The sequence below is a fragment of the Neovison vison genome, chromosome 4, assembly GCF_020171115.1.
Source record: "Neovison vison isolate M4711 chromosome 4, ASM_NN_V1, whole genome shotgun sequence".
Taxonomy (NCBI): Eukaryota; Metazoa; Chordata; class Mammalia; order Carnivora; family Mustelidae; genus Neogale; species Neogale vison.
In genome coordinates this window covers 145,774,386-145,788,826 of record NC_058094.1, presented here as the reverse complement: position 1 = coordinate 145,788,826, position 14,441 = coordinate 145,774,386, and the positions used below count along the sequence as shown (strand labels likewise).

Genomic DNA, 14,441 nt, shown 5'->3' with positions numbered 1-14,441 from the left:
TATAAATAGGCTTATGTCTTTAACAATTCTGTAAAATAAAAGTTTTAATCTTCACAATTGTTTATTTTTGCAATGTGGAAACATTAAATATTACTGTTTGTAAAATAATATATATATATATTTACTCTTGTCTGAAAAGTTACATAGTGTTTACCTAATTAGACTTTACCTTTGACTCTATAAAGATTTTAACGAGTGTTCTTTCATTAACAGGAAAACAGGCAAATACAGGAACACCATTCTCTTATTTCCCTCCAGAATACTGTTGACACATTGGAAATAAGAAAGTTTCAGTTTCCTTTTGTAGCATTCAGCTCCATCTTTTTCCATCATACAGTGTTGCTGCACTGGCTCAGCCCTTATCAACTCCTTTGGATAATGCAAACGGTGACCCATGCCCCCGGTTTCAATCTGTTGCAAAACACCCTCCATATTTCACTGTCAGAGGGACTATTCAGAAATACAATTCTGATCATATTATTCCAGCAACCCCTCATTTCCTATTGTATAAAAATTCAGCAAATAAGCCCCTTGGTGGGTTGGTCTCTGCCTCCCCTTTCACTGTCCTGTCTGCCACTATGTATACTCCTGCCACACTGAATGCCTTGCTGTTCTCAACCATTCCCCATGTTCTATGCGTTTTTTTTTTTAAAGATTTTATTTATTAATTTGACAGAGAGAAATCACAAGTAGACAGAGAGGCAGGCAGAGAGAGAGAGAGGGAAGCAGGCTCCCTGCCGAGCAGAGAGCCCGATGCGGGACTCGATCCCAGGACCCTGAGATCATGACCTGAGCCGAAGGCAGCGGCTTAACCCACTGAGCCACCCAGGCGCCCCGTTTTTTGCTATTTGGGATATACTGTTCCCTTGGTCTAGATAGAATGCCATGCTCAACCCCAGCTGAGTTTTGTCCTGCCGCTTCTGATTAAGAGCAGGGACTCCGGAGCTGGACTTGCTAGATTTGAATTTCAGCTCCACCCTTTGTAAGCTGCGTGATCACAAGCAAAGACTGTCTCTTGGTTCTTTCAGTTTTAAAAGGGAAAACAGTAGAATCTGCCTGGGGCAGGGGGGTGGGGGGGGGCGGAGAATCTGCCTGATACAGTTACTGAGAGGATTAAATGAGATAATATACAGGAAACACCTAGAACGTGTGTGTGCACCCGGGCGTGTGTTTATCTTCATCTTCCAAAATAGTTATCTATTTGCGGCAGTCTGTTTTGATAACATTAGCAGGGGGTTGTTAACTCTCTTCTTGGGTCCTATACCATCCTATATATTCCTTTTATATGTATAACATTATTCAACAAGGGTTCTACCTTGATACCAATCTGTTTGGCTAGGATGTAGAGCCAATTTGAGACAGTGTTGTTACTCAACACATTCATGAGTGTGTTACTGCAGATAAAGAACTGTAGCCTGAAGAAGCTGGAGTTGTAACAGGGGAAGGAGCAGATACTGTCAAATGGGAGGATTTGGGAGATGGTGAATGTGGGCAAATACAGGTGAGAAGTGGTTGAAGCCGGGGGGGGGGGGGGGGGGGGGATATGGCAAGAGAGGATATATGGTGGATTGGGTACATACACCAGCAGGCCTTTAGAAGGGGTTCTGGGAACATGCCTGTGGACACAATCATGCAGAAGGGTAAGGCAATACCAGAACAGACAGCAATTGGTCTATCTGTGTTCCTAAAGATAAAAAGGTTTTTTTCATACTTGTTATACCATACTGTAATTTTAAAATTAATTTTAATCAAACAGAATCCATGAATGCTTTAGTTAAAAAAAAAAATCACAATTAGACTAAAGACCCTTTTGCAAACTACCTTCAATTCCAAGGTAACAGGGCAGAGGTGGCTGGGTCCAAACTGATTTCACTCTGGGTCTTGTCAAAATGCGATGTCTACTGAATCATATCTGTGCCAGGTTTCTTTTGTTTATTGACTGGGAAGAGTTGGAAGTGAGACTAGAAATGAGGAAAATTGGGCTTACTTTGGAGAACTTAGTCCCCCGAATTCCCACATGTTCCTGAGCCTCGTTTGCTCTTTAAAGTGGCCCCTCCCCCACAGTGAGAAGTCTCTTCTTGCTGGAAGATGGTGTTGCCTTCTTTTCTGAGGGAGAGATGTTAATTGTCCCTTTAGGCTCCTTTATCCCACTCCTTGGCCTCTCCACACCTGTAACCAGGGCATGCTCTCATGTCAATTGTGAAGTCAAATTGGAGGAGAAGCTTATACAGAAATTTGCTAGTTTTTATCAGTAGGAAAGGAAAACATGTGAGGACAGATTTTGAGATTGCGTGACGAAAGGAGAAAAAACAGACTTTCAGATGTGACTGAATCTATTGATATGGGTATATTTACCAGAATTTCTGGTTTCAATGGGCTAGCTTGAGCAGATATGTTTGGTTCTAATAGTTTTTGATCAGTTAACGCAAACCTAGTTTCAACAGCAGCTTCATGCTAACTAAAATGAAGAAGCCAGAAATGCCTTGGAATTAAAGGACTTAAGGAGATAGAAATGTTAGAGTGGATTCAGGTGTAATTCATTCAAAAAGTATTCACTGAGTGTATACCATGTGCCAGACAGTCTTCAAGAAAGCCAGAGATATATTAGTTATCAAAAACCCTATACTCAGGGAGATTATATCTTATCAGAAGAAATGAATAAATAAACAATATATAAGAAATGCCATAAAAAATTCAACAGAGCAAAGGAGATAAGGAGTATAACAGGAAGGATGTTATTTTACATAGGCAGTCTGGGGAGACCTCCCTGAGGAGGTGACATTTGAACAGAATCTTAAAGATAGGAGAGAATGAGTCAGGCAGATAGCTAGAGGATATCTAGGCAAAGGAAGACAATCCCTTTGGCTGTTGGGATCTTAAAAGGATCACTCTTGTTGAGTGGAGACATGATGGAACCATGAACACTAGTCTGGCAGTGTTTGCAATGATCTTGGAGAGAGATGTGCACCACAGTGCTTGCAATGAAGTGGGTCCTTAAAATAAAGCTGACCAAATTTGCCAATCAAAGATCAGGGAGACGGCGAAAAGAGCAGAGGTATCACAAGGACAGGATTTTGACCTGACCAACTCTGAGGGATGGAGCTGCTGTTAATTGCGGTGGAGAAGGCTGCGGGGGTAGTCTGTCCGGAAAGTGTAGCGGGGGTTGGGTAAGGGATGGTGGTCAGCAGTTCTGAACATTCTAAGTTCAGATACTGATAATACACCAGAATACATTTCTAGGGACATCTGGGTGACTCAGTTGGTTAAGCATCTGCCTATGGCTCAGGTCATGATCCTGGGGTTCTGGGATCCAGCCCCCTATCCAGCTCCCTGCTCATCAGGGAACCTGCTTCTCTTTCTGCCACAGTCGCTTATTCATGCTCCCTCCCTCTCCGTTTCTTAAATGAATAAATAAATTTTTTTTAAAAAAGGAAACCAAAAATAAATAAATAAATAAATAAGGAAACCAATACATCTCTATCTTCAGAAATACTAGAATGTAGACGGTAATCCGTGCATGGGCCTAGATGGGATCACTAGTAATTAAGAGGACCCGGAGCAAAGACTTCCAGGGAAGACCAGCTGGAGATAAGGAGAAACCAGCATGGTGGCGCTCACCCGCCCACCCTGTAACGGTTGTTTCAGAGGTCACACAGCTGCTGCCCTACGGGGAGGGTAGAGATCTATTCCCGCTGCAGCAGCTTTCTCTAGATTATTCTACATTTAGATGGGCTTTTCCCTGCTTCTGTCAGCACCACTATTTTGAGGAGTTACTAGATGTCTTAAAAGCAGTTATGGTAGTCTAGACACGGTATTCCAGAAATCACTGCTCGCGACTTAGGCAGTCACTTCACGGCGAAGGGAGGAGGCAATGATCTGTGGAAGCCTCAGATACTGCATCTTCTGGGAGGCAGCACTGTGTGTTATCATGTAGAATACTGTGTGTTGTTGTTGTTTTAGAGATTCATTTATTTATGAGAGAGAGAGAGTGCGTGTGAGCCGGGGAGAGGCAAAGGCAGAGGCAGAGAGAGAATCTTAAGCAGGCTCTATGCCCAGTGTGGAGCCCAACATGGGGCTGGATCTCACAACCCAGAGATCACAACCTGAGCCAAAATCAAGAGTCAGATGCTTAACTGACTGAGCCCCCCAGGCACCCTGGATTTGATGTGTTTACGTGTATGTGTATATATATAGCAGAAGAAATATGAACTAGGTCACAGACCTAAAAATGTTCTTTGTTAACAGTGTAATGCCCAAGTTTGAGTAATCAGGTTATAGTGATTTTAAACCGTTAGGGTACTAGTTTGCTATGATTATAAACCTTAAGTTAACCAGAGGCTGGTTTTACTCTTTATTTTTAGACACAGTGATATTAAAATTTATTTTTTCCAAAAGTTATCCCAGTTAGCAATAATAGAAATCTTGTATATCTAGTAGCTTTCAAAGTGAAAATAGCTAGAAAACACACTAGAATATCTATAAGTGAATCTGACTGGCAATTTCCACTTAATGTAGAGTCTAAGTGGAAATGTAGTCATCTGTAGATGGGTAGGGCCCCCCTGTGGTGTATACACACACATAAACACACAGACATACATGTATGATACACAAGCAGGTTTATGTATGTTATTTGTAACACATGCTATAATACACAAGGAGATATGTCCATTCAATAAAATAGATATGCAGCTCATAGAGTCAAAAGTCAATACAACAAAATCACCATGGGGCCAATAGCTAGCTTATTTTGAATGATGCTATTTAAAATAGATTGCCATAAAAGAATTTCAGATAGTTTTCTTTAAATCCCCTATAACAAATTCAATGCTATTAATGTTGTCGTTATTCCTTGAAATGTCCCTTCTTTGCTGCCTCTCTTCTCCTCCAGAACCCCCTAGCGTGGCTCCTTCCACTTTGCTCCTTCTATTCCTTGACAACTTCTCTGTCAGGTCAGCAGCCTACTGTCCCCATGTCCATATTTAATTCTGCCTCTGCACTTTTGCTCACCTAAAGTCCCAGGGGTAAACCAAAATTAAAAACATGATCTAGCAAATTCACATTCAGCATCTTTGTAGACAACACAAGGTATCTCAAAAAGTTCTGTATTATTTTATTAGTCATTTTCAGAAGGAAACCTACACGAGACCTCTAAGGAAATAAACTCTTCTTTCGAAATTCCCCCCAAAAAAACCATATTTATAAATAAATGCCTTTTTGTCTTAGCCTCTTAAGATAACTGATGTTATGTTTATATTTCAATATAAATATAAATATTTATATTTATATAATATAATATATTTATATAAATATAATATAAATATATAAATATATAATGTTATGTTTTCTATTTCAATAGAAAAATATATCATTTGCTTACTATATGTGTAGCATGACGCTCTATGTTTATCAAAGTATTTTGGATATGATTTTTTCCAAATAATAACTATATCAACTCTCAAAATTTGAGCTTAATCTCTAGCATTCAAGGCTTTCCCAAGTAATTAAGGATGATTCTATTTAAGATGAATTGCTTTTCAATTACAAAAGGCTTTATACGAAGTTTCACCTCATCTAGGATGACTCAGAATCTGAAAACTTGTTCGGTTTTTGTCTGGAAATTGGTTTTCTCATTTTCTGTGGGAAGCAAATAGCTTGTATTTATGTTGTGAATGCTTATCAAAGAACGGTCCACAAAACTACTTGTTTACATTTATTTGCCATTCAGCAATGATAGTATCACATTTTTTAGTTAATTAAGTAAGCCGTTTTAATTTTTGTTTAGAGATTCTTGCTTCTGAATACTAATAATGATAAGCAGCTGTCACTTGCTGAGTGCCAATCATGTGCTGGACATTTTCCTTGGGGCATTTCCAATGTTCTCTCTGCTATGATTAATTCTGCAATAGGGAGGTAATGTTTTGCACTCATTAAGTCTTCCCTGAAAAACAAACAAACCAACCAACCTTTGCTCCCTGCAAACTGTTTATTATATGTGGACCATTACCCATTTTCAGCTTTCCTGGCTTTCTTGGTATATTTCTTATAAAACAGGCTAATTTTCCATGACAAATTACCTCTGATGATTCCAAGGTCAAGTACACACAGAAGTAAATCTCAGGGATGCCTGGGTGGCTCAGTTAGTTAAGCCTCTGCCTTCAGCTCAGGTCATGATCCCGGGTCCTGGGATAGAGCCCTACATTGGGCTCCCTGCTCAGCCAGGAGACTGCTTCTCTCTCTCCCTCTGCACCTAACCCCACTCTTGCTCTCTCTCTGTCTCAAATAAATAAATAAAATCTTAAAAAAAAAAAAGTAAATCACAGTGTCACCCCTGCTCTGGCTTTCTGTGTGAATTTTTAAAGTGGAAACTGATTCCAATTAAATCTCAACTAGGTGAGGCATTTTTTTTTTTTAATTTTACCAATTACATAACATTCTACTGACAGGAGATATTTTAAAAATTAATACATTTTCAAGTGTGTTAATGTCCCTACTTAACCTAGTTGTTAAAAATTATTTTCTTCCTGCAGCTAAGTCAGAATTTATAACAGCTCTGACAGAAAAGGCCAAACAAGTATTCTTATGCTCTCCAAAAACTATTTTACTTCCATGGTTACATGGCAGAATTCACTGATGAAAACATTCTGCTTAAGCACAAAGCACTTTGTAAGTTCTTTGGCAGCCATTTATCTTGATGATGTCCCAAAAGTTCATTTTTGCTTCTTTCCCTTGCCTTTAGAGACATGTCTTGAAAGAGGTAGCTGTGCCGATGTCGAAGGATTATACCTAACTGTGTTCTCCTCTAGGATTTTAATAGATTCCTGTCTCACACTTAGTTCTTTCATCCATTTTGAATTTATCTTTGTGTGTGGTGTAAGAGAGTGGTCCAGTTTCATTCTTCCACATGTGGCTGTCCAATTTTCCTAGCATCATTTATTGAAGAGACTTGTCTTTTTTTCCATTGGATATTCTTTCCTGGTTTCTCGAAGATTAGTTGACCATAGAGTTGAGGGTCTATTTCTAGGCTCTCTGTTCTGTTCCATTGATCTATGTGTCTGTTTTTGTGCCAGAACCATACTGTCTTGATGATCACAGCTTTACAATATAGCTTGAAGTAAGGCATTGTGATGACCTCAGCTTTGGTTTTCTTTTTCAACAATCCCCTGGCAATTCAGGTCTTTTCTGGTTCCATACAAATTTTAGTATTGCTTATTCCAGCTCTGTGAAAGATGTCAATGGTATTTTGATTGGGATTGCAATGAAAGTGTAGATTGCTCTGGGCAGCATAGACAACTTTCACAATGTTTATTCTTCCAATCCAGGAGCATGGAATGTTTTTCCATCTCTTTGAGGAAGCCAAAAGATTTCTCATGTAAATGCCAAAGTTTATTTTTATTTATTATATGAAATAATGATTTAAAAATGTAAACATCCCTCACAAACAAATGTGATGGAGACTTCTTATTTCTGTCTTATATTCACGTAAAAATGTTGTCTTTATCGATCAAGTCAACGATTACAAATCTAGCGAGGCTCTGATACCATGGGTAGCTATGCAAGATGGACAGGAAGACTGATGCTTGTATGACGAACACAGAGTTGGGGTTTCACATGCTGAACTACTAGAGTAGAGCTTCTCAAACTGTGTCCCTAAGGTTCTGCAGACGTATTTATGAATGCCAAAGGAGGCTGGGTAGGAAGAAACCAGGAGAATGTGTGATGCATGAAACACTGTTCACCTAGAACAGTTGTGCTTCCATTTTATATACTGGGGATCCACCTTAAGTTTCACTTGAAGTAGAGGTTTTGTCTTCAAAAAAGTACTTGAAAATCATTTTCCTCCCGATTGCATATTCCTTGGTGGGGGGTGGCTCAGCCAGCAAAAATAAAACTAGAATAGATGCATGACTATTCTAACTTGGTATGATATTTCTAACATTAGACGTTTAAAATCTCTGAGGTTTCAGGTGGACTTGATGTTGTTAAATGCGTTCAGAAACTCAGAAGAAATTTCTCCATTTTTTGTTTTTTTGGTTTTTTTTTTTTTTTAAGATTTTATTTATCAGAGAGAGGGAGAGAGAGCGAGCACAGGCAGACAGAATGGCAGGCAGAGGCAGAGGGAGAAGCAGGCTCCCTGCCGAGCAAGGTGCCCGATGTGGGATCGATCCCAGGACACTGGGATCATGACCTGAGCCGAAGGCAGCTGCTTAACCAACTGAGCCACCCAGGCATCCCAAATTTCTCCATTTTAAGTTCACTTTACAATGGTGGTTCAGTAGTGTGATTTTTTTTTTTTTTTTTTTTTTTTTTTTTGGTGGAAGGCTTTACTAATTACTATGCACATGTGTTCTTTTGAAAATGGCATGGCTGCGCACAGGCTGGTAAGCTAATAGAGAGTTTTCAGAGAATATCAAGATGAATACCATAGGCTTCCTGCTCCCAAAGTTCCTAAAGCTACTATAGTTTAAAAAACAGGACAGAGAAGAGTAAGTGGCATAAGGTACAAGCAGGGAATACACAGCAGCAACAGTGATCTCACTTTTTCAGGAAGTGGGATGCTTCAAGAAAAAGGCGGGATCTGAGCAGTCCTTGCAAGATGGGCAGAATATTGAAGCACAGAAATGTAAAGGAGCGCGCTTCCGGGCTGGGTATGGGAGGAGCAAAGGCATCCGTGGGTTGAAAAATCAGGAGCTAGTTTGGAAAACAATAATGTGTCTAATCTGGCCAGAGCATGGGTTCTGTGGCCAGGGTCAGAAGCAAAAAGATGAGAGGAATGCTGCAGACTGTAAAGGGATTTGTCTGTAAAGTCAAAGAGGGGACCATCTTAGGCCAGAAAATCTAAGGGAAGGAAAAATTCAAATCTAAGTATCTACTATTTCCCCCGTCACCTACTGACTGCTCAGTTCTGTGTCTGGGTCTGTGAAGTGATGGTGGGATACTGGGTTGGAAGGAAAAGTGGAAGGAGCTCTGAAGACCATTTTACAAAATAATGAAATGGCCAAGATGTCAAGGAGAAGATGATAAAGATACAGAGAAAAACAAACAAACAAACAAACAAACAAACAAGGGGGGCAGAAAAACAGTTTCTGGAGGAGTTTTTAAAGAGGGCTAAGAGGTATGTGGGAGAGGCATCTGCTGTGACAAGGAATTTTAGGAAGTTTTGTTGCATGATGTGCTGTAGAACCCCCTCCTCTGTTCCTGAAGGAACCTTCAGTATAATCAAATTGCTTTCCAAGGCTTTCTGGAGGCAGATCTGTGTTTCCTTTGGCTGCGCAGGGATGGATTTTAAGGTGGGAGTGAGCTCAGTTTTACTCTGTTCACAAACTATCTGTACAGACATGGGTTTCCTCCATGGTGCTGGGGGTGAAAGCGACCTTCCCCTCTTCATCCTTCCCCACTGCGCCCACCACATCCAAAGCTGTTTTACCTACTGTGCTTCTGAGTAAGACTCCTGCTGGAAAAGTTTAAAAACAGAGTGAAAACCAGCATGGTAGATACTGAGGTACCCCTGAAGGATAATAAGCTGACAAGTGTACTCTTTGTTTTTTTAATTAACATATAATGTATTATTTGCCCCAGGGGTGCAGGTTTGTGAATCATTTGTCTTACACATTTCACAGCACTCACCATAGCACATACCCTCCCCAGTGTTCATCACCCAGCCACCCTATCCCTACCCCCCACCCCCAGCAGCCCTCAGTTTGTTTGTTTCCTGAGCTTAAGAGTCTCTTATGGTTTGTCTCCCTCCTGATCCCATCTGTTTCATTTTTTCTTCCCTACCCCCCAAACCTTCACCCTGTCTCTCAAATTCTTCATATCAGAGAGATCATATGATAATTGTCTTTCTCTTATTGACTTATTCTGCTAAGCATAATACTGTCTAGTTCCATCCACGTCGTTGCAAATGGCAAGATTTCATTTTTTATGGCTGTTTAGTATTCCATTGTGTATATATACCACATCTACTTAATCCGTTCATCTGTGGATGGACATCTAGGTTCTTTCTATAGTTTGGCTATTGTGGACATTGCTGCTATAAACATTCGGGTTCACGTGACCCTTCGGATCACTATATTTGTACCTATCTTTAGCATAAAAATCCAGTAGTGCGATTGCTGGGTCGTAGGGTAGTTCTATTTTCAACATTTTGAGGAACCTCCATGCTGTTTTTCCAGAGTGGTTGCACCAGCTTGCATTCCCACCAACGATGTAAGAGGGTTCCCCTTTCTCCGCATCCTCGCCAACATCTGTCCTTTCCTGACTGGTTAATTTTAGCCATTCTGACTGGTGTGAGGGGGTATCTTATTGTGGTTTTGATTTGTATTTCCCTGATACCGAGTGATGTTGAGCGAGAAGTGTACTCTTAATATGAAATGGGATTCAGAGAATGCGAATGACTTGCTCAAGGTTGCATGGCTAGTACACGTGGAGCTAGAACTAAGACCCATTTCCCTTGAACCATGCCCCCAACCCCTGGCTGGTCAGAGATTTTCTTTCCAAGCCATTAGAATTTGAGATATTTTGAGCCTGTCCATTCTTAGATGTCGTCTTTTCAGACAGCAAAGCCTCTCTCCTCTTCATCTGAGGCTTGATGTCAGGTAATTCTTGCACCTCCTTATTTTAGATCTTGGAGGTACCCTGGTGTACCTGTTCGCCTCTGTCGGGTATGCATGGACTGGGGAGATATTGGACTTGGCATTAGGTTCTAAGCTTGCTGCTGACTTCTCCTTTCTGTTTGCCCTTACTGCAACATAAACACGGATGTAACAAAGGTTATAGTATGATGACTCAAACTATCGATGTACTGGGAGAAAATACAGGACACACATTTATGACCTCAGAGTAACAAAGGTCTTCTTAAGGTATGACACAGAATCTAAAGCTGTAAAAGCAAAGTACAATAAAAAACAAATTTCCACATCAAGAAAGGCCACCTTCAGCAAACTAAAGAAATCCAACAGAGACATTTTTGCAATGCATATTATACACAAAGGCCTCCTTTCTAAATGTATAAAGGGTTTCTGTGAATCTATAAGAAAAAACTACACAATAGAAAAATGGAAAAAAAAAAGATGTGAACAGAATTCACAAAAAGAGAAGTCTTTGTATCAAATATGCTTCTCGCTTCTATAGAGTTGTTGCTTTAACATCTGCTCCATGTGCCTATGCTGACCAGATACAGCTCTTTCCAGACAACCTGATAATATGCCTGAGTCACCTTGCCATGGCCTCCTGCCTCCCTCACGTCCTCCTCCCCCACTTTGAAAGGAGTGCTCCTCCTGGAGGTACACTTTTCAAATGCAAACCAACCGATCCAGAGTCCACACTCTAAACTCTCTCATTAGGCTCTCACATTCAGGCCACTATACACTTACCCGAATCACCCCAGAACCAAGTACCAAATCACTAGGGACAGCCCCTATGCCCCAGAGCTCACTGAACTTATTCCTGCTAACCAATCCCAAGTCTGCCTACCCTGCTTCACCCATTCCTTCGCAAGAAAATCACAATAAAGACTCTTGCCCAGTTCCTCCCTGACTATTCCTGACGGTTCCCAGTGCTTACCCGTGTTGCCATCATGGCATGGCATGTCCCCTTTCCTTAGGAACTGTGAGTGATAAACTATTTTTCAATGGCAGCTGCGTCCTGATCTGTTTGCCTTCCTATACATGATATGTTCTATTAACACACTATATTTTTAGAACAGTCTTAAACATATGAAAAGAAGCTCCACTCTGTGCATTTTAAGAGAAATGTAAATGAGAACTATGATGAGATAACATTTTCCTTTCATCAGAGTGACAAAGTTCAAAAAGTTAGATAGTGCACAGTGTTAGTATGAGCAAAGTCACATTCATTTCTTGTTCCTGGGAGCATAAATTATTACAGCCACTATGGAGAGCACTTTAGCAATAACAGTGAAATTTCAGAATATACAAATTCACGATCTGGCAATTCTACTCGAGGGTATATACTTAAAAGAATTGAGAGTTTGGATCTTTTTTTTTTTTTTTTAGTTTTATTTATTTATTCGACACAGAGCAAGAGAGGGAACATAAGCAGGGGGAGGGGGAGAAGGAGAAGCAGGCTTCCTGCTGAGCAAGGAGCCCGATTAGGGGCTCCATCCCAGGACCCTGGGATCATGACCCATGCTGAAGGCAGATGCTTAATGACTGAGCCACCCAGGCGCCCCTGAAAGGGTGGGTCTTAAAGAGATATATGTATACCTTGTTCATAGCAACATTATTTATAACAGCTAACAAGTGGAAATCACCCAAGTGTCCACAGACAGATGAATGGATAAACAAAATATGGTATATACATACAATGGAATATTATTATTCAGTTTTAAAACAGACAGAAATCCTGTCATCCTGCAACATGGATCGAACAACACCAGTTTAAACTGCATGGATCCACTTATACATGGGTTTTTTTTCAATATTGAAACATAGTACAGTACTGTAAATGTATTTTTTTCTTTCTTATGATTTCCTTAATAACATTCTTTTTCTCTAGCTGACTTTATTATAAGAATGCCGTGTACAATATATATAACATGCAAAATATACGTTCATCTACTATTTATGTTATTACTGTGGCCAAGAGTAGACTTCTAGTAGTTAAGTTCTGGGGAGGAGTCAAAAGTTATATGTGGATTTTCAACTGTGCAGGGGGACTGGCACCCCTAACCCCCGTGTTGTTCAAGGGCAAATGTATATTCAAATAGTTCTTGGGTTACTGAAGCTACAGTTTCACAAAATGCATGTTCTCTACGGTGCACTACAAGCTTTCAAAAGTCAGCTTACTTTCTCTCTCAAGAACTTTCTCAAAGGAAAAAATAATATGATTAAGTATTTCTTCCTAATCCTTATTTTAAAAAGTAACATCTGTTCACAGTGACAATTAAAAAAAAAAAAAACATCTGCATTTAGATTTTTTTCTTTTTAAAGTAGGCTCCAGCATGGGGCTTGAACCATAACCCAGAGATCAAGACCTGAACTGAGATTAAGAGGCGATTAAGAGGCAGAGACTTAACCGGCTGAGCCACCCAGAAGTCCCTTCAGATTATTATTTTTAATATTTAACCAACTTGCTGTAACAATTTAGCTAAAGAATCAACGAAAAATACAGAGGTAATTAAAATGTTATTCAATATGTAATGAAAAATAAACACAGGCACGCGCACACATAAACAAACTAGGTCCGCATTATGTCTGTAAAAGCATCAAAAAAGAGAAAGGGAAATTAAGGACAATTAGCCACACAGAGGAAGGGACAGATGAGCTTTTGGAGGGTAGGGTCTTTGTGGCATTTGCCTCTGATTCTCCGGCCCGAGTCTGGTATGCCCTCCATGCGCAGTAGATTTTAGAATCAGTAAAGGAAGATAATCTCAGAGAGGAGGCAGAGGAACCATTAATTCTTCTCTGTCCTTGATTTTCAAGTATTTTCTGACTCCCACTTGCCACTGATCACATGTTCAGATAGCAGAGTTTTTCTGACAACACCCTGGATTTCCTAGCCAGAATCAACCTTCATGTTTTTTCATTTCAACAGTGCCAAGTATAAAGATATCCTAACGTGAAACTTTCTTTTCTCTTCCCCAGACTCTTCTGCGGTGCATGGTTTTACTAATTGAATTTAGGGGTGTTAATCTACTTTGCAAAGTGGAATGTGGCCTGTAGTTTTATAATCCTAATATAAAACTTTAATCTTTGTAAATAGATTATTAGCCATGTCAAAACCACAAATGTTTAAGTGCATTCCAAGCATGTTCTAAAGTCTTTTTCCATACTGGAAAGATTTTTAAATTTCCACCTTACTGTCAGAGATTAAAAAAAAAACAAAAAACCCACCCCAGACCAAAAAATTTTATGGAAAACATTGAACCCCTCTGTATTGTTTATTAAGTTATCAGTCTGTTTAAAGTTTCTTGACAGCCAAAAAAAATCTTGAAAAATTACTCTTGCCAGGCTGCCTGGATGTCTAAAGAACAAGTGAAAACAGGCCAACAATAGCAAGACTTGTAGAGATTTTAAAAAGAGATTGAGTAGTTTTTTTTTTAATGCTTATCCTCCACATACAGCTATTAATGAAGTGTGATAAATAAGAAAAGGATAGGGAAGCTAAGGGGAAATATTTAAATAGAACATTAAATATTTACCTGTATTTTTTTCTTTTAATATACAGTTTACTTAAAAAGTCAATTTGTAAAATCCTAAAATAGTAGTGTTTAAATGTATAAATGCCCAGTGAAGAAAGTCAGATGAAATTTGCGCTAAGGTAGGAGACAGGATTCCTTGGTTGGCTCTGTACTTGTCCAGCTGCTCAGCTCAGGGCACGTCTCAACCTTTCAGAACTTTAAGATAAAATAATATCTTTAAATTCCTATTCCTTATGGAATCACTATGGGAATTAAATTACACACTTGAAATTACATTGAC

At 39.6% G+C, this 14,441-nt stretch overlaps 1 protein-coding gene across 4 annotated transcripts in view; it reads right to left on the bottom strand.

The window, feature by feature from the left end:
• The window catches only part of CCDC146 (coiled-coil domain containing 146), a 122,838-nt gene that overhangs the window by 76,001 nt on the left and 32,396 nt on the right, over positions 1–14,441 (bottom strand). The gene's annotated exons all lie outside the window — the stretch shown is intronic.